General features: G+C 43.0%; 1 long non-coding RNA gene across 6 annotated transcripts in view; it reads right to left on the minus strand.

The window, feature by feature from the left end:
- Positions 1-20496, minus strand: part of LOC143842954 (uncharacterized) — a 461327-nt gene that overhangs the window by 260439 nt on the left and 180392 nt on the right. The window lies entirely within an intron of this gene.

The following is a 20496-nucleotide window of genomic DNA, read 5'->3' on the forward strand; positions in this document are numbered from 1 at the left end:
AGTAGTTTAAATTCCACTAACTAATTTAAATTCAATGAAAAGCAGCACAATTTTTCAAAAGCAAATATTAAAAGCAGTGTATTTGTAAAAAATATACCTCCAAACTAATATAAAATAGAATCTGTCACAAACATTTTAAAATATTGTTCTAAGAACAGGGACTGACAACCAAATCTAGGTGTAAGTTGACAAAAATGAGTAGATCAATAGTCTTCTGTCAGATTTATGGTTGAAGCCATGACTTTCTAAAACTATATCGGCCTCCTTCCTTTTCCTTGGCTCCTCCCCTTATTTTAGATCATTTTATGTATGCATGCACGTTCAGATTTGTACGCTGCTGTTCCTCAAAGGCTCAAGGCCCCTTAAAACATCACAGTGCAGTTAGCCTAGCAGAGGGTGTGGGGAGGGGTACTGTTTTTAACTATGTTTTTATTATTGTAAACCGTCCCGAGTTTATTTGTGGGAAAATGTGATATAGCAATTAAATAAGTGTCATAAAGGAATGCTTTTACTAGATAACAAACTCAACTAACTCACCCACCATGTGATAGGCTGTGAAGTAGGATAACAGAGAAAACCATGATCTCAGTTGTCAAAAGGCTCATATTGGAATGGGCAGTCCAGGTTCTAACCCACTTAGGGTAATAATCCAAACTCCAAATGAGGCCCAAAAGCAAATAGGCAACCACTGCAGCTCTTTTAATCTGGTGATAGGTTTCCTACAGCTTTTGCCAGATGGCCCATGGACGATCATATCTGTGTGATCCAACTGCATAATTCTTTGACTAATGCAGAGTTTGAACCACAAATCATATATCTTTACTGCCAAGCAATTTGCAACATATTCTCTATGGTTTGTACTGGGTTGGCAGGCTACGGGTTCAGGAAAGGAAAAGTAAACAGAAAAGTCTTCTTTTTTTGTGTTAGGTGGTCAGAATCAAAGGCATTGGCGCCTGGTCAGTAACTAATTTTGCCAGAGGGTCTTCTGCAAAGAAAAGTGATCTACACTAAGGACCACTGCCAAGTCTGTTATTACAAATGTCTCTCTCCTGAACATTTCTTTTGCCTCTGGGTTAGCAAACAAGAAAGGGAACAGCCAACAGACCTTAGCACTCAGAATTGGCTTAAGAGCCTCCAGTTGATGATCCCTATAATAAATTATCATATGTACATCAATCAACAGCATAGTTTCCAACACTGCAATCCCATTCAATATTTCAGTCACTCGTCAGTAAAACAAAGAAACAGAATTCACAATGTACTTAGCTAAATAGGATATTTTATTCTGGAATGGTAGGGTCCCTAGGTATAGGGAACAGGTTTATCCCTGACACCAGTAACTTTTCCCCTTAGTTGAAACAGCTGTTTTATAGACTTCTGAAGAAAATGAAAGGCCTTCCTTTAACAGAGAAATCATGGGCACAGTAGCCACCACTAGGGTTGCCAATTCAAAACAACTTCAATGGAATATAATACTATAGAATCAACCTTTCAAAGCAGCCATCTTCTCAGAATGAAAAACCTAATCCTGGGCAATCTCCAGACACCACCTGGAGGTTGGTAACCATTGCCACCATTCTATTCTAAAGGCAGATTTCAGGTTGTGCAGGAAAGAGCAACATGTTCTTAGATTTCCTCGCCTAGCCCCACACAGTACCCACCAGCCAGGCTCAGGATGGCTGAGAAGTAAAAGAGATTTGGCTTCTTCCACCATATAGCTTCTGGCTTCAGGGAAGGGGGAGAATTCTTCACTTCTTTACTTCCTTCTAAGGGAATGGAGGACATGGCTGATATGGGGTAACAAGACCAATACTAGGCTTGGAAAGCAGGCCTCAACTTACTCTTCCATGGCAATTACCTCAGCCATGGGCAACACAAGAAATGGATGAAGGTGGAACTCTTCACCTCTGTCCCTTCAGCAACTTTGTCCTCACTGAGACCATTTGACTTGAAGTAGGTTGTGTCAGGCCAGCGTTCTTGTCTTGAAGTCTGAGATACAGAATGGGGTTGGGGGTCAGAGATGTGAAGGCTGGGAACAAAATGTGGGGAAAAAAGGGGGGGGGAAGGTATTTCAAAATTTCCAGAAATTTTCCACCTCTAGTTGGGAAGAAGGATGGAACCTTCTTCCGTTCATCAAACCTGGCTGGCCTATAGCTTGCCACGCCAAAAAAAGGGTATAAATCTGTCTCTAGTTTTGTTGTAATGAAATTAATCTTAGCTGACATTCTCCTTGAAGTTCTGTTATTTGCATAATTGGGAACATACATTTATCCAATTTGGGTAGTTCTCCATTACAATTTATGTGAAATTTTGTTACCGCTGTGCCTCTCAAAGTAGTCATGAAGGGATTAAAAATTACACCTTAATTGCAAGTATCTACTCATTGCCCACATGTTGTTGTGAATTAATTAGTGTAATTAGCTTTGTAGTTGTAACCAATGCCCAGCATATACAGTATAAAAGGGGAGGGGGGAGAGTCTGGAAACACAAGCAACCATTATTGCAGCCAGTGATAAGACTTTTTTTTTTGTCATTGCTTTAGGAAATACCATTATTTCCAGACATTCCTAATATGTTTCCATCTGTGACTGGCAGATTTTATTTTTCCCTTTTAAATAAATTTTAAATTGCCTTGTCTCTGTATTGGCATTTGTTGCCAATAGCACAAAGAGGAACTTCCGTTCAAAGTACTCTTATTTGGAAGCGTCATTAATTCGAATAAAGCATGATCTCAGGACGCTGCCTTACACTGAGTTAGACCATTTGCCTGTCAAGCTTGGTATTATTTGTTCTGATTGGCACTGGCTCTCCAGGGTCTCTAGGCTTTCACACCACCTACTACTTGGGGACTGAACATGAGAACTACTCAGAAATCACATCCTTCTTATAGAAAACAAGAGTGGCTATTGTGAAACATAAAAGGCCATTTGACAACACTATCATCCCTGTATAGGGTGACTAATGCTGAAGTGACATCAGGATGAGAGATGTTTGAAATGCACAGTCTCCTTTTTATGAAACCCTTATCCCTACAAATTTAGGACCTGACTGGTAATGGAATTTGGGCCCCAGTTATGTTCATTCACTAGCTCCATGACTATATTTGTCCCTGGGCCTGCAACAGTTATAAAGCAGGGGAAAATTCAACTGATGGACATCCTACCATTACTTAATATCCAGCTTGGGAAAAGAGACCATATATCAGGACTGCTGACCAAACCGGCCACTTAAGTAAAGCGTCACCATACCAGTTTCACCAATGTTGTAAATTGCCCCAAGACAGCAGGTCTGACAAGGGTTGTCTATAAATATGACCAATCAATCCAGTCAATCAATGTACCACGCTTCTTGCCTGTTTTATCCTCACTACTCATCTGTTATTTATATTATTTATATTTTGATTTATAGGCTGCCCCTCTCCAGGTGGTCTCAGGGTGACTCACAACAATGGATTAAAAAACAGTACAAATTAAAATTTAAATTACATTAAAACCCTATCAATAATCATTGCTCCCTATTGTGCCTGGAAATTGAAGGTGTTTATAAATTGTTAGCCAGGCACAAAGTAGAGAGTGGTGGGAGTTCAGCTGGGGGGCCTAATCTGGTGGTAGTGGTAGCCCTTGGCCTCAACCAAATGCCTAGGGCTCTCTCAGCCTCACACAACTCACAGGGTGTCTGTTGTGTGGAGAGGAAAGGGAAGGCGACTATAAGCCGCTTTGAGACTCCTTTGGGTAGAGAAAGCAGCATATAAGAACCAACTCTTCTTCTTCTTCTTCTTCTTCTTCTTCTTCTTCTTCTTCTTCTTCTTCTTCTTCTTCTTCTTCTTCTTGTGGAAGAATGCTGTCTTGCAAGACCTCCAGAACTTTGGAAGTTACACTATAACTTTCCCTATACTCTCTGTTTTTTACTTCTCATTTAGACCACAATCTCAGCAGATAGACATGGACTGTGTCACTCGTTTGTTCTTCACAGTATCTCAGGGGAGAGCAGTATACAAATGTAATAAATTAATTAATCTAGTATCTTGTTAGAGCTCTCTTAATTAGAGCCAGCATGGTGTAGTGGTTAAGAGTGGTGGCTTCTAATCTGGTGTGCTGGGTTTGATTCCTTGCTCCTCTACATGTAGCCAGCTGGGGGACCTTGGCCTTGATATAGTCCTGATATTGCTATTCTGACAGAGCTGTCATGTCAGAGCTTACTCAGCCTCACCTACCACACAGGGTGTCTGTTGTGGGAGGATGAAGGGAAGGCAATTTTAAGCCGCTTTGAGACTCCTTTGGGCAGTAAAAAGTGGGGTATAAAAACCAACACTTCTTAATTCTAAAATAGTAACATCAGCAGATTGTTCTCATTCTAGTCTCATTAAAAAAATCAAGCTACAATGATATAATATAGAAACAGAGTCTTTTCAAGGTCTGAGCAAGCTTAGTTTTTTTTAATATATAAAAAGCTTAAATGCAGCCAAAATGAAAACAAATGGGGGGATTCAAGTGTATGTGCTTTCAAATTTCTGTAAGCATGTATGTATCTATATAACACTTCACAGTGGAAACAAACAAAATATAGTACTTCAAACAGGTGGACCCTTCCCAAAAAGAGAGGCAGGCTTCCTAATTATTCTTATGCTGTTGAAATTATTTTAATTTTGCATCTCAGCAGATCCACATTTGTATGCTGAAAACAGGTGTTCATCAAAAGGAGATGATAAAGAGATGCCGCAGTCAAGGCTTGGAACCTCGCCGGCATGGTGTGATGACAGATAAATTAGAAAAAATATCCTGCTCAACATCTCCCTACTTCAGAAGGAGATTACACCTTTTTAAAAAGGCAAAACATGCAGTTCAATTACTTATTGTCTTGGCATGTGGTTGTGATGAAAGAGGCAGTCTTAAACATCAATAGAGCTAAACTAACATCCCCAGATGGGCTTTGGAAGAGGGAAACCTAAAGCAAGATCCACCTGCACATGAAGCAATGTTTTGTTGCCAATGTGTGGGTTTTTTTTTTCCTTTAAGGGTAGAAATGTTTCTTCATCTTCCCATTCACAGTGCCCCTTCATCTAAAATGACCATTTCATCTGGAACTTAGGGTAGAATTCTTTTCAAGACAAAAGAGGAGTAAGTGTTCCCACCTCTAGGATTAGATCTTTCTCTTCTTAACGTTTCCATTATCAAGATATTTAAGTTTGTGTATGAGAGAGAGACAGAATGAGCATATGAGTGATAAATATGTGTATTAAAAAGTCAGTGGCACCAATTTACCAGCTGCAGGGCACTTGCCAGGCACAAAGAACACTGATGCACACTTCATGCGTGCAGGGGCTTCCTTGTTCTTTCAGAGTGGGGAAGAAAACATTCCATGCACACCCACAGAAAATCTGAGGGCACTGAAAAACAAAAAGGAAGACCTACTTATGTAATTGTGAGCACCAGGTCTGCAAAATTTTTATCCATGGCCATTTGAGAGAAGACTAGTAACAACTCCCCAAATTAACCTCCTCTTTAAATGTCTACCTACCTATCATATACTGCTTCTTAATTTATTAGTTCTAAGCAGATTACTAAAATATAGAAAAAGCTGGAATGGCTGTGGAATGCATAGGATTTTGCAGCTAAAAGAGTGATAGGTCTGCTATTATAGAATCATAGAGTTGGAAGGGACCACCAGAGTCATCTAGTCCAATCCCCTGCACAATGCAGAAACTCACAACTACCCACCCACGTATGGTGACCCCAATTCCATGCCCAAGTGATCCCAAGTGATCCCTCTACCAAAAATCTCCAGAATCTAGCCTGGTCTGGAGGAAATTCACTTACCATCCCACAGTGGCAATTAGCAATTCCCTGGGTATGCAAGGATGGGCCACAAAAGACAAACACTGAGAGATTATTTCCTGCTCACCCACTCACAATTTGCCTGATTCTGTCTTCTGGTGTGATTGCTACCCCTCCCAGTTTAGTATCCACCTAACAGCAATAGGATCCATACTACATTTCACCAGTTTGTCAATAAGAGTATCATGTAGAACCTTATCAAAAGCCTTACTGAAATCAAGACAAACAATGTCCACAGCATTTCCAAGATCTAGCAAGATAGTGACTTTCTCAAAAAAAGAGATAAAGTTAATCTGACTTGACTTGTTCTTGGGAAAGCCATGCTGACTCTTAGTAATTACAGCCATCTACTCTAGATGTTTCTTAAATGTTCTCATGGCTTCCTTTTTGGTAACTGAATAACAGAAGTCCAAGGAAAGGAGCTGTAGTTGTTGCTCAACAAGTTTATCCCAATGGGAAACATAAGAATCCTCTCTGATTAAGCCAACCTTCAATGTGAAAATGTGAATTGGAAGTCATCAAGAAGCTAAACACTACGGCCCATTATGCACGGAGTGGAAGGTCCGCATTTGGAGTGGAATGGCGGTGGCTAAAATCACCAATGATGCACGCTGCAGGCAGCAACCGGGTGCAGAGTCAATGTATGCCGTCGAAAAAGCCACATTAGCAAGATGCGGAAGAAAGTGGAGCTTCCCGGGACCGGGGCGCAACCATAAGCAGCTCCAGAGTAGCCACATGCATAATCGGATACTCTGGGTTTTGCTGCCATTGCGTTCCGTCCCATGTGTAAACAGTTTGCTTCGCTTCTTCCTCCTCCACGTTCTCCATGCCGCCGTTTCAGCAGCCGTGCATAATAGGCCTACCTCTAGTCTTGGTTGAAACAGGCATGGATTTCCTTACTAACAGCTCAACAGGACCCACTGTTTAAAAACTTCAGTTGGCTCTTCTAAAACCCTTAACTGCTGACAGTTAAACTTCTTATGCTTTAAATTGTTTCTTCTTTGAATTACTATGATCTGTCTTAATTAATTACACTTTTGTTTACCTGTTCCCCATGAGTGAGAGCCTAGAATCTCAGATCTCTCACATCATCCATTATATGTAACAAATCTAACACATTCCAATTCCTTACACAGAGAATCACACCTGGAAGATTTACATCTACATTCATGCCAAGCCCCTGTCTTCTCCTAACACTCTCCCCCTATCAATAATCCCCCCCTATAAAAATGTGGAATATGATTTATTCTTCATAGCAACCAAGAAAGTGTCCTTTCTTGAGAAATGAAATCTCATCCTGGAGTAAACATTTAAGGAGAGCAGATGTGGTGAGCCCTTGGTGATCTACTTTTCTTCTGCCATTAGACTAGTTTACATCAGATTAGATGGGTGAACCATGCTGATGCCCATCTGCCTATGACCCTATTCCACCCCCCCAAAAAAATGTATATGCTATTTTTAATATACAGCAAATTAACATGTAAGAATTTCACCTTGTCTGAAATGCTGTTTAGCCACACTACCAACTAAATTCTAGTATCTGATCATTGGGAATACCTTGTAGCATTTCTATCTATAGTACAAGGAAACCAAGTTTGAATTGCAGAATTCATGTTTAAGTGATCAAATTACAGGTTGTAATTACAAATTAGTTTCGTGTCAAGCTTGACATAAACAAGTAAAAGGGCAGGTTACAGTATATATCTTCATCAGTTTTCTTTGCATTTGTGGTTCATTATTATTTCAGATTTTGTTTGAATCTACGTCATTCAGTAATTCAGTTTGAGCTAGATTTCCTCATCTCGTTCACAGTGAGAATAAATGTGAATTGGCAGGAAAATTGCCTTATTATAAAAAAGAAGGGAAAGGTTGCTTTGGTTAAAAGAAACGTCTCTTTTCATGAAAAACTTTGATACAGAAGTCAACAGGTAATGGGAATCAAGGTACACATTACATGATGTAATAGGTCAAAAGAAGAGTAAGTATTTAATGAAAGTACATGAAGAAATATGCACCGGGAGAAAATTACTAGAGAAACATGCTTAAGAGCTTATCGCCATCTTAAATAGCAGCATTCTTTCACGCAGGTGTATGCATTTTCAGCTAATCCTTCTCTGCAGTCTGCCCACTGTAGTCTCAGAAGGAAGGCTGTCATTAAAACTTGTGACTAAGAGTAAAGTCCTAGTGGAGACCCAGTGTACATATATAGTCTCAAGTCACAAAACCAGTCCTACTCAAGAAGTCCTACTCCATTCTTATGTAACCCCCCCCCCATCTCTTCCAGGAGTGGTGGGAATGCTGTGTTCAGAAACTACAGAACAACCTTCCTTGGTGGCAATATTAACTACATTACAAAACAGGGTTTGTCAGGTCAGGTTTTATTGGCAGTGCTCTCTCTGCACATTCCTAGAGGCATTCCTGTCAGTTTAAGAGAGGGAGGGAGAACTTTCCCAAAGGCTATCTGCTTTGTCACACCTTGTCCTCACAGCTGTGAAAAAGGAGAGTGCTGTAAACCATTTGGGTATGTGAAGTATAAATGAAATAAATATACCCATAGGGAACAATCCTATGGAGGTATACTCATGTTAGTCCAATTTTATTTAACAGAGCTTGTACTGAGAAAAGGGGTCGTTGGATTACCATCTGAACACCGCCCGTGGCGCCACGGGCGCCACGGACTAAATAAAAGAGTAAGGCGTTCTGGGGCGGGATGTGTCCGGGATGAGGAAGGGTCCGGATTGGACCCTTCCTCATGACAGACAATCGGAGGGAACAATCGGCAGGCGCGAAGCGCCTGCCAATTGGTCCCTCTGATTCCCAGCCCCAGCAACTGCGAGCCGCGCGCAGCGCGGCTTGCAGTTGCTCCTGGCCTGACGCCCGAGGGAACCTCCGAGGGAACCTCAGCAGAGTGCAGCTTCCCGGGGCTCCGATCTTCCCACGCAGGCCGCAGCCCCCGCGCACCACCCCCTCGCTCCCAACTTACAATGGTCTCCGCCATGTCCTCGCAGCCGCTCCCGGCTCGCTTCCTGCCCCGGCTTCTGCAGCGCCGCCTCTCGCGTTATCGTGCAGCCAACAAGGTTCCAGGAAGAAACAGTCCACCAGCGGCCCTGCCAGCCAGCGGCCCGATGTGCAGGCGTGGCTCGCGGGCACGGCCCGGGCGCGGCTCGCGGGCGCGGCCCCCGGGCGCGGCTCCCGGGCGCGGCCCCCGGGCGCGGCTCGCGGGCGCGGACCCCGGGCGCGGACCCCGGGCGCGGACCCCGGGCGCGGACCCCGGGCGCGGACCCCGGGCGCGGACCCCGTGCCGGTCCCCAGCCTCAGAAAGGTTGGGGACCACTGCATTACAGAGTGCACAGATTTCAGAGTGCACAATGATTTCAGTTGTTAGCCAGGGCTGCCTACTTAGGCAGAGAGCCGCCGCCCGACAAGGTCAGTTTCTAGCGCCCGCTGTATTCGGCATACAGCGGGCTTTATTACTAGTCATAGATAATGCTCACCACATCCATGTAATGAACTAAATCATTCCCCTGCATATTGCTCAATCACCTAAATGCAAAATTGCCTGCCTATACTGTAGAACCTCAGACAACAAGCACTGAGGCAATTGGGGGTCAACTGACATTGGTGATCTACACACCAATGTCAGCAATGAAGAAATCACTCTCAGGTGATGAGACCTGTTGGTGGAGCAGTTATTCTTGGATGTGACAGTGACTGCCAGCACCGAGTGGAAGACAGACATGTCAGGGTCGGTAATGGCTGTGGCAATTTATGGGCCCAGTTGTCTTCTGCTTAGCAGGAGGCCAAGAAGTTGCCCATTCTACTTCTGACTATGATACAGTTAGCAGCCCTGTAGATGGCATCAAGCTGATTACAATCATAGAGTTGGAAGGGACCTCCTCGGTCATCTAGTCCAACCCCCTGCACTATGCAGGACACTCACAACCATATCGCTTATCCACTGTAACCTGCCACCCCCTTGAACCTTCACAGAATCATCCTCTCTGTCAGATGGCTATCCTGCCTCTGTTTAAAAATCTCCAAAGATGGAAATGGGGCCTTTGTATAACAGCAACTAGGGTTCAATTGAATGCTGCCCAATGACAGCTACTTCTGAGTAATGAAAAAGGTTCCAAGTTATTCTCACAGTATATTATCAAGTTTTTTTTTCCATCCTAGAAACAGAGCATGAACTATGAAGAATACCAGATTAAAAAAACAGCCTGCTATACAGTATGGAGAAATAAAAGCTTTAAAAAAACATAGAGATCTTTTCATAGTTTTTTCCTTGGTCTTCTAGGTGATGCTCAGGGTACTACCAGTTAACCTATGGGCTGCCTGTTAGAACCCCCAGGTCTAAATATTTATCTCTATAAAGATTCATAAAAATGGCAGCGGAAAATCATTACATATAAAAAATATATGCCCCAGCTTGTCATTCACAATGTAGAAAGGAACAGCAAGCCCACATGATGCTCATGTTCATATGCTGTCATTCATCACAGTCCTCTCCTACATCCCCTTATGAAGCATTAATAGGCTTCCTCAGAGGGCTGGCAATCTGTTAAAATGGTAGGCTGGATCTTGTAGATACTCAGAGGACTTCATATTTATCTTGCTATTACACTTAGCTGCTGTAAGCGAATAAATCAGAGAGCTGCAGGAAAATTAGTTGCCAAGCATATCAATCATGTAGAAAATGTAAACCAGTCAATGTTTCCTTCCCTAAACACTTATGTACATGTCAGAGTCATGGAACACTGGGAGAATATGAGCCCATTTGAAATAACACAAATGGAACTGCTAATCAGTAAATTCATGTTAATTGAAAACTACAGTCACCTGAGAACCAATTTGCAAAACCTGTTGTACTGTCAAATATTGTGATAAGATACAGAGTAGCATGCGCCAGACCTAACATCGTTCAGCAAACAGCTTCTGACTTGCAAAATAAGCAAGCATATTATCAACTAATTTGAAGTTGAAAACACCACCACCTAGACCTGTTATTGAAGTAAAGTGATTGAGAGTCATCCATTTAAAACTAATAGGCAAACAGATCCCAGCTCTTCTAATTTGTTAAGGCCAAGAACAGTTTCTTCGCTTTATTCTTGCTCAACGTGTAACAAAGAATAAACATTATTTTTTCCCAAGCTGATGTTCAGCAATATTTTTTCCATGCCTGACTTCTCTGATAAACCATGACTGCTACCCTACTCAATAGAATTTTCATTTCTGGAGGAGGAAATTAGTTTTTCTCATGTTATAATCACTATTCCAATAGGAGTTGTTCTTTTTCAAATGCAGCTTTATACATAACATTCACTAGAAAAGCCCTGCAAAATTCATGGCATTTTGCAAAGGCATTCACAGCAGTACCACTACTACAGGGTCAATAGTCGGTGACCCTCAGCAGGGCAGGAGGCCATGTTTACATTTCTTCCTTTCTCCCAGTAAGAAATCCCTGCTGGAGCAATGGGGCCAGATTCCAAACATCAGCATGTCCCATCAGAGCACAAAACTTCATGATTTTAATGGCTTTTTCCTCCCCAGAGTAAACAAACAAACAAAAAATAGGGCCAGACATATTTTATTAAAATTAAAATACAAAATGTTCAGGATCAGCTTCAGTAAAGTTAAGACAGGTTGTGAGGATTAATTTATTATTTGTTTGTTTGTTTGGATTTTTATACCACCCTTCCATATGGCTCTGGCTGGTTTACATAGAACGCTCATAGGTTGAATTGTTGTTGTTGTTGTTAGGTGCGAAGTCGTGTCCGACCCATCGCGACCCCATGGACAATGATCCTCCAGACCTTCCTGTCCTCTACCATTCCCCGGAGTCCATTTAAGTTTGCACCTACTACTTCAGTGACTCCATCTAGCCACCTCATTCTCTATCGTCCCCTTCTTCTTTTGCCCTCAATCGCTCCCACATAGGTTGATTACATGGAACATCATAACAATATAACAAATATAATAGTATAACAATTAAGTGGTCCTTCCTAGTGACCTAATAGAGCGGACTGAGAAAGCATTTACAAAAGTGCAGATGTATACTCTTATTGTATAGGTTGTTGTTGCCTGGGAAAAGGCTGGCAACCTTGAGCCTCATTCCTCAAGACCTGCACCTATCAGAGTGAAGTACAGAGGCTGAGTGAAGTTCAGAGGCATGTAAATGGTGTGGCCATGTTTCCTTCCTTCCTGTGTGCCCAGAACATGGTTGCAGAAGGGAATTTGCAAACACATCTGTGGAGCTCCATAGTATGTGTTCATTTCAGGGCTCCTTAAACACATCCCACAGTCCTGCTTGTAGCAATGGGTACTGTGTTCCATATCTGGTTATATATTCTGTGTGGGTACATCATGGGGCCTGGTCACCATGCATCTCTCCCTCTCACCAGAGTGACACATCACATCCATGATGGGTGGTTTGTAGAAAAGTTGCTATGGACTCCAGGAATTGCTTTGCTTTCTGCACCTCAGCATGCGGTCTTTCATTTACTTTCTCCTCTCTGCTGAGCAAACAGAAGTCTAGCTGCACTTATGCCACACCAGTGTCAAGTTCTCAGTACAGTAGCCTCTATGTGTACTTTAGTCTAGGTTCTACAGTAGCTTAGATGAACTAGTGGGGTAAGGTAAATGCTGCCGTGTTGCAAGCCATTTCTTGCACAGATATGCTATGGATGCCAAGTTAGGGTGAGGGGCAAGGACATGGACATTTCACTAGTTCTCTCTCTCTCTCTCTCTCTCTCTCTCACACACACACACACACACACACACATACACACACACACACACACACATCTTCCAGTTTCCATGATTCCATAAAACTTAGCTATTCCATGTCAATCACATTCATGACATTGACAAGGAACAGATTTCTTACTGTTCTGTAAAGAAAAACTACATTTACATCTATCCATCTATTTATCTATCTATCTCTACCTCTATATCTATATCTAAACCCTTAAAATTAATATTATGGATGCTGTCAGTGGTCCCCAACCTTTTTATCACCGGGGACCAGTCAACGTTTGACAATTTTCCTGAGGCCCAGGGTGGGGGGGGGGAGGTGTAGTCTACTAGAGGACCCGTCATTGGATGGTGCCGGAGGGGTGGGCTTAGCTGGAGGCTGCTACAGCTCCTCTTATTGGGCAAATGGACGAAAATCACAGGGGAGCAAGCTGGCCTCTGTTTCTTTTTGCCGTGGTCGCTGAAAGCAGCGGGCAAGAACCTCGTTGCCGCAGAGTTGTGTGGGCCCTGGAAATAAGGCGGTCCTGGGTGTGAGATGAGGGAGTCCTAGTCAGAGCAGGAATGGAGAAGGGGAGCTTTGTGACCTGGACTTCTGCAAAGTTGGGTGACGTTGGTGGGTTGAAGCACCTAACTTAGACAGAGCTGCGGCTCGGTATTGACTGATCCATGAACCGGTAACGGTCTCCGGACCGGGGGTTGGGGATCACTGGTCTAGAGCACTGTATTTAGCTGAGCACATCCAAAGGGATATCTAATTCTGTAAGTTCATACAGATCTCTATAGTTCATACCACGTTTAGAACTCTCCAAATGTTTAAAAAGTAATTACTTGGGAGAGTTTCTAAAACAGTTTGAAAATGCAGATGGGAAAACTGCTGTTAGGAAATAGAAAGGACTAATTCTATGTTGCATGTATGCAAATTCTCATTTGTACCCAGGGACTCTAAGAAGCACAGACCATCTGAACCAACATCTCACAGTATTTGTCATCAGTTGCATTAATTTATTTCTTAAGAAGATATGAGTGTGAGCTCTAAACTGCATATTTTTCTGACTTTCTAAGAGTAGTATTTTTTTCTAAAAGTATGTGTCTCTTTCTTTTGCTTTTTGTTGGAGGGGTCTGTTTGTTGTTTTGCTGGTGCTGGACATTGAAGTTAGAAGACAAACTTATAGTCAGTACAATCAGGATTTCTTCCCCTTTAAATATTTTCCCCTCAGCATTTTTAGTGCATTTCATCGAAGACTGCTGGCCTTTTCAACCTCTTCCAAAAATTTCAGCCCCACTCAAGGATTTTTCTTTAAAAAAAGGAAGTTTGAAAGCAGGCTAAATTAACCCCTTTGCAATGAGGATTGCATTGATTGTTATTGTTCAGTGTGCTGGCCTGTCTTTGCCAAGAGGTCAAATGTGTGCATGTACAAGAAAGAGAGGGGAAAAGGGGTGACAGCAGTTATCTGGCAAAAAATACTTCTTGCATTCATTGTGTGACCTCAGCAGACACACAACTTATACACCTCAGTTCTTTTCAGAGCAATAACAAGCATTCCCTCCACAACTGCAGAAATACTGTTTATTTAAAACACCAGTTATATAAAGTAGGGCTGTGATATATAGAATCATAAAATAATAGAGTTGGAAGGGACCTCCTGGGTCAGCTAGTCCAACCCCCGGCACTATGCAGGACACTCACAACCCTATCACTCATCCACTGTAACCTGCCACCCCCTTGAATCTTCACAGAATCAGCCTCTCCGTCAGATGGCTATCCAGCCTCTATTTAAAAATTTCCAAAATGGACCTCCCAAGGAAGCCTGTCCCCCTTCAAGGATCGCTGCCTTGTTGTGGCAAGGGGGCTTGCGTAGTTCAGTGAAGCTATGAGCTATGCCGTGCAGGGCCACCCAAGACGGACAGGTCATAGCTGAGAGCTCTGACAAAAGGTGATCCCCTGGAGAAGGCAATGGCAAACCACTCCAGTATCTTTGCCATGAAAACTCTATGGACAGTTCCAATAGGCATAACGATATGACGCTGGAAGATGAGCCCCTCAGGTCGGAAGGTGTCCAATATGCTACTGGGGATGAGCAGACGGCTAGTACGAGTAGCGCCAGAATGAATGAAGCGGCTGGGCCAAAGCCGAAAGGACGCTCAGTTGTGGAAGTAACTGGTGGCGAAAAGACAGTCCGATGCTGTAAAGATTTTTATTCCATAGGAACCTGGAACGTCAGATCCATGAATCAAGGCAAGCTGGACGTGGTTAAACAAGAAATGAGAAGACTGAACATCGACATTTTAGGAATCAGTGAACTAAAATGGACAGGAATGGGTGAATTTAATTCAGATGACCATCAGGTATACTACTGTGGACAAGAATCTCGCAGAAGAAATGGAGTAGCATTCATAATCAATAAGAGAGTAGGAAAAGCAGTCTTGGGATACAATCCCCAAAATGACAGAATGATCTCAGTTCGAATCCAAGGCAAACCATTCAACATCACAGTGATCCAGGTCTACGCCCCAACCACTGCTGCTGAAGAGGATGAAGTTGATCAGTTCTATGAAGCCCTACAACACCTTCTAGAAGCAACGCCCAAAAATGATGTGCTTATCATCATGGGGGATTGGAATGCTAAAGTAGGAAGCCAAAAGATAACCGGGATAACAGGCAAGTTTGGCCTTGGAGTACAAAATGAAGCAGGGCACAGGCTGGTAGAATTTTGTCAAGAGAATACAATGGTCATAGCAAACACTCTTTTCCAGCAACCCAAGAGACGACTCTACACATGGACATCACCAGACGGTCAACACAGAAATCAGATTGACTATGTGCTCTGCAGCCAAAGGTGGAAAAGTTCTATCCAGTCAATAAAAACAAGACCAGGAGCTGATTGTGGTTCAGATCATGAGCTTCTTGTTGCAAAATTTAGGCTTAAATTGAAGAAAGTAGGGAAAAGCACTAGGCCACTCAGGTATGAACTAAATCATATCCCTGACGAATACACAGTAGAGGTGACAAATAGATTTAAGGAATTAGATCTGATAGACAGAGTGCCTGAAGAACTATGGACGGAGGTTCGCAACATTGTACAAGAGGTAGCAACTAAAACCATCCCAAAGAAAAAGAAATGCAAGAAATCAAAATGGCTGTCTGAGGAAGCTTTACAAATAGCTAAGGAGAGAAGGGAAGTGAAAGGCAAGGGAGAAAGAGAAAGATACACCCAATTGAATGCAGAATTCCAGAGAAAAGCTAGAAGAGATAAGAATGCCTTCTTAAATGAACAGTGCAAACAAATAGAAGAAAACAATAGAATGGGGAGGACCAGAGATCTTTTCAAGAAAATTGGAGAAATGAAGAGAACGTTTCATGCAAAGATGGGTATGATAAGGGACCAAAATGGTAGGGACCTCACAGAAGCAGAAGAGATCAAACAAAGGTGGCAAAATTATACAGAAGAACTATACAAGAGCGAGCTTAACATCCCTGATGACCACAATGGGGTAGTTACTGACCTGGAGCCAGACATTCTGGAATGTGAAGTCAAATGGGCCTTAGGAAGTCTGAGCAACAATAAAGCTAGTGGTAGTGACAGCATTCCAGTTGAACTATTCAAAATCTTAAAGGACGATGCAGTAAAAGTGCTACACTCAATATGCCAGCAAATTTGGAAAACTCAACAATGGCCACAGGATTGGAAAAGGTCAGTTTACATTCCAATCCCAAAGAAGGGCAATGCCAAAGAATGTTCAAACTACCGCACCATTGCACTAATTTCTCATGCTAGCAAAGTTATGCTCAAAATCCTACAAGCTAGGCTCCAGCAATATGTGGACCGAGAACTTCCAGAAGTACAGGCAGGATTTCGAAGAGGCAGAGGAACTAGAGATCAAATTGCCAACATACGCTGGATCATGGAGAAAGCTAGGGAGTACCAGAAGAACGTCTACTTCTGCTTCATTGACTATGCTAAAGCCTTTGATTGTGTGGAGCACAACAAATTGTGGCAAGTTCTTAAAGAGATGGGAATACCAGAGCATCTTATTTGTCTCTTGAGAAATTTATATGCAGGTCAAGAAGCAACAGTGAGAACTGAACATGGAATCACTGACTGGTTCAAAATTGAGAAAGGAGTTCGGCAAGGCTGTATACTGTCGCCTTGCCTATTTAACTTGTATGCAGAGCACATCATGAGAAATGCGGGATTAGAGGAGTCACAAATTGGGATCAAGATTGCAGGGAGAAATATCAACAACCTCAGATATGCAGATGATACCACTCTAATGGCAGAAAGTGAAGAGGAACTAAAGAGCCTGTTGATGCGGGTGAAGGAGGAGAGTGCCAAAGTTGGCTTGAAACTCAACATCAAGAAAACAAAGATCATGGCATCCGGCCCTCTCAATTCCTGGCAAATAGAAGGGGAAGAAATGGAGATAGTGACAGATTTTATTTTCCTGGGCTCCAAGATCACTGCAGATGGGGACTGCAGCAAAGAAATTAAAAGACGCTTGCTCCTGGGGAGGAAAGCTATGGCAAATCTAGACAGCATCCTAAAAAGCAGAGACATCACCCTGCCAACAAAAGTGCGTTTAGTCAAGGCTATGGTCTTCCCAGTTGCAATGTATGGCTGCGAAAGTTGGACCATAAGGAAGGCCGAGCGTCAAAGAATTGAGGCTTTTGAACTCTGGTGCTGGAGAAGACTCTTGCGAGTCCCTTGGACTGCAAGGCGAACAAACCAGTCAGTCCTAGAGGAGATCAGCCCTGACTGCTCTTTAGAAGGCCAGATCCTGAAGATGAAACTCAAATATTTTGGCCACCTCATGAGAAGGAAGGACTCCCTGGAGAAGAGCCTAATGCTGGGAGAGATCGAGGGCAAAAGAAGAAGGGGACGACAGAGAATGAGGTGGATGGATGGAGTCACTGAAGCAGTAGGTGCAAACTTAAATGGACTCCGGGGAATGGTAGAGGACAGGAAGGCCTGGAGGATCATTGTCCATGGGGTCGCGATGGGTCGGACACGACTTCGCACATAACAACAACAACAAAGGAAGCCTGTACCACTGAGAAACCACTCTGTCAGGAACTTCTTCCGGATGTTTAGATTGAATTTCTTTTGAATTAATTTCATCCCATTGGTTCTGGTCCATTTGGTTCTGGCAAGAGAGAACAACTCTGCTCCATCCTCTACATGGCAGCCTTTTAAATACTTGAAGATGGTTATCAGATCCCCTCTCAGTCATCTCCTCTCCAGGCTAAACAGACGAAGTTCCCCCAACCTTTCCTCATACATCTTGGTCTCCAAACCCCTCACCATCTTTGTTGCCCTCCTCCGGACACGCTGCAGTTTGTCTACATCCCTATTTAACTGGGGTGCCCAAAACTGAACACAGGACTCCAAGGGAGGCTGAACCAGGGCAGAGTAAAGCGGTACCATCAACTCCCATGATCTGGACATGATACTCTGTTTGATACAGCCCAAAATCCCATTTGCCTTTTTAGCCACCGAGTCACATTGTTGACTCATGTTCAATGTGTGGTCTACTAAGACTCTAGATCCTTTTCACACTTGTTACTGCCAAGACTGGTTGTAAAGGGATTTACGATGTGTTAATCTGTGCAGTTTTGAGTAGTCCAGTTTTGAGTGCATTTGATGCATAGTTTGTGGTGGCCCTCATCATAAGGGCAGCCAGTAAGTAGTCTCAGTGGGTATGTGGTCAAGAGTTTCAAGATTGCTAAAGAGAATGCCAAAACTACAGTTCCTTTCAGTCTAGGAAAGAAGTCAGACTAAGGAAATTTGGGGAAAATGATTTATTGATAAAATAGGTTTTAGCTGCTCTAGACCAGCCCCTGAAATCTCTCCAGACTCGTTCAGCTATCGTTCAGCTATCTTTCCCTGGCACATGGAGTGCATTAAACTTGGAGACTGTGACCGTGGCAAAGAAATCCCTACTGCTGAGCACCTTCAGCTAATAAAGCTGGGAAAATATTCTCATCTGACAACTCAGTGCAAAACAGCTTCAAATTGTGTCCATTCACTTGATTTATAAATTGTGAATCGTGTCCATTCACTTTATTTGCATAATTAATTGTGAGTGCAGATTTTTATTTCCAGCATATAGGATCCCCTCCCCCCATGTTAAAAATGAACAGAGCTCTTTAGCCAAGCACACCCTTTGTGACTGATGACGAATCCTTGCTATGTCAAGCTCAACCCTCAATCAATTTATTTCTCAGCTCCTGCACAGGGCAAAGCAGCTTGCATCATCTGAAAGCATGCAGGCACACAATTTATCCAATAAAAAGAAGCTGTTAAACAATTCTCCATTTTTGAGTGCCACCACTGCTACAACAGTATCATTCAACAGGACTTTAATTAAAAACAATCTTAACCTATATACTGCTACAAGTCAATCAATATTATTGTAAGCTGGTAGATGCTTTAAAAAAACAAATAAAATGAAAGTGGGGGTGGGGGAGCCCTCTTGCCATATTCATTTGGAAACAGAAATAACACTACTGTCATGTAGAGCCAATAAAATGACATCTAATCCTTTGGGGAAATCCAAACAGCCATGAAGTGAAAGTGAGTGCAGATTAACACATCGTAAATCCATTTACAACTAGGCATTGTTTACACAGTGATTTGCTGGTGCCTGCTACTCTTCGATCAATCTATAATTGAAACTGGTCCCATCCAAAAAGGTTGTATTTAATTCCCTCCAATAGATATTAACTGATTACATCCTCAAGACATGATTAAATCAAGTGTGGGTGTCTAAATTGAGATGGCACAGATAAATTGGGGGATGGAGGTTGCTGTTAGGCATATTTCCATTTCAGTGGAATGGAGGCCTTCCACCAGAGATGATTCTACTGGATTCTACCCTAGAAAAATTAATACCAAATTGCTTCAGAAGAAGAAGAAGAAGAAGAGTTGGTTCTTATATGCCGCTTTCCCCTACCTGAAGGAGGCTCAAAGCGGCTTACAGTCGCCTTCCCATTCCTCTCCCCACAACAGACACCCTGTGGGGTGGGTGAGGCTGAGAGAGCCCTGATATCACTGCCCGGTCAGAACAGTTTTATCAGTGCCGTGGTGAGCCCAAGGTCACCCAGCTGGTTGCATGTGGGGGAGCGCAGAATCGAACCTGGCATGCCAGATTAGAAGTCCGTACTCCTAACCACTACACCAAACTGGCTCTCTAAGATGCTGCAATGTCTATTGCCCTTCAGCTGTAAAGTATTGGAAGTGAGCCTTAGCACCAGGGCAGCAATGCTCCTGCCAAATGCATGTAAGGGTCTTGTGGCTGGGTAGGTGAGGGGAAGGGTTATGCCCAAGCACCATCAACATGGTCACAGATGGACATGCTGTGTGGACACAAAACTCCACCTACAATTTGCTATAGTAAGAAGTACAGAGGAGAACAACCAAGAGGATGAGGGGGTTGGAGAGCTTCCCTGAAGAAAGGCTGAAGAGTCTGGGACTGAGAGCCAGCTTGATTCCCCGCTCCCCCACATGCAGCCAGCTGGGTAGCCTTGGGCTCGCCACAGCACTGATAAAGCTGTTCTGACCGAGCAGTGATATCAGGGCACTCTCAGCCTCACCCACCTCACAGAGTGTCTGTTGTAGGGAGAGGAAAGGGAAGGCAAATGCAAGCTGCTTTGAGACTCCTTCGGGTAGAGAAAAGCAGCATATAAGAACCAAATCTTCTTTTTAGTTTAGAAAACAGATTACTAAAGGATGTGATAGATGTTTATAAAATTATGTGCAGGGTGGACATGGTTGATGTAGAGAACCTTTTCTCCTCCTCCCCAAATACTTGAACTTGAAGGCATCCAATGAAACTGATGGGCAGCAGGTCCAGGATGGACAAAAGGGAATAGTACTTTATACGGAGAGTGATTAAAATATGGAACTTGCAG

Source organism: Paroedura picta, chromosome 8 (assembly GCF_049243985.1).
Source record: "Paroedura picta isolate Pp20150507F chromosome 8, Ppicta_v3.0, whole genome shotgun sequence".
Taxonomy (NCBI): domain Eukaryota; kingdom Metazoa; phylum Chordata; class Lepidosauria; order Squamata; family Gekkonidae; genus Paroedura; species Paroedura picta.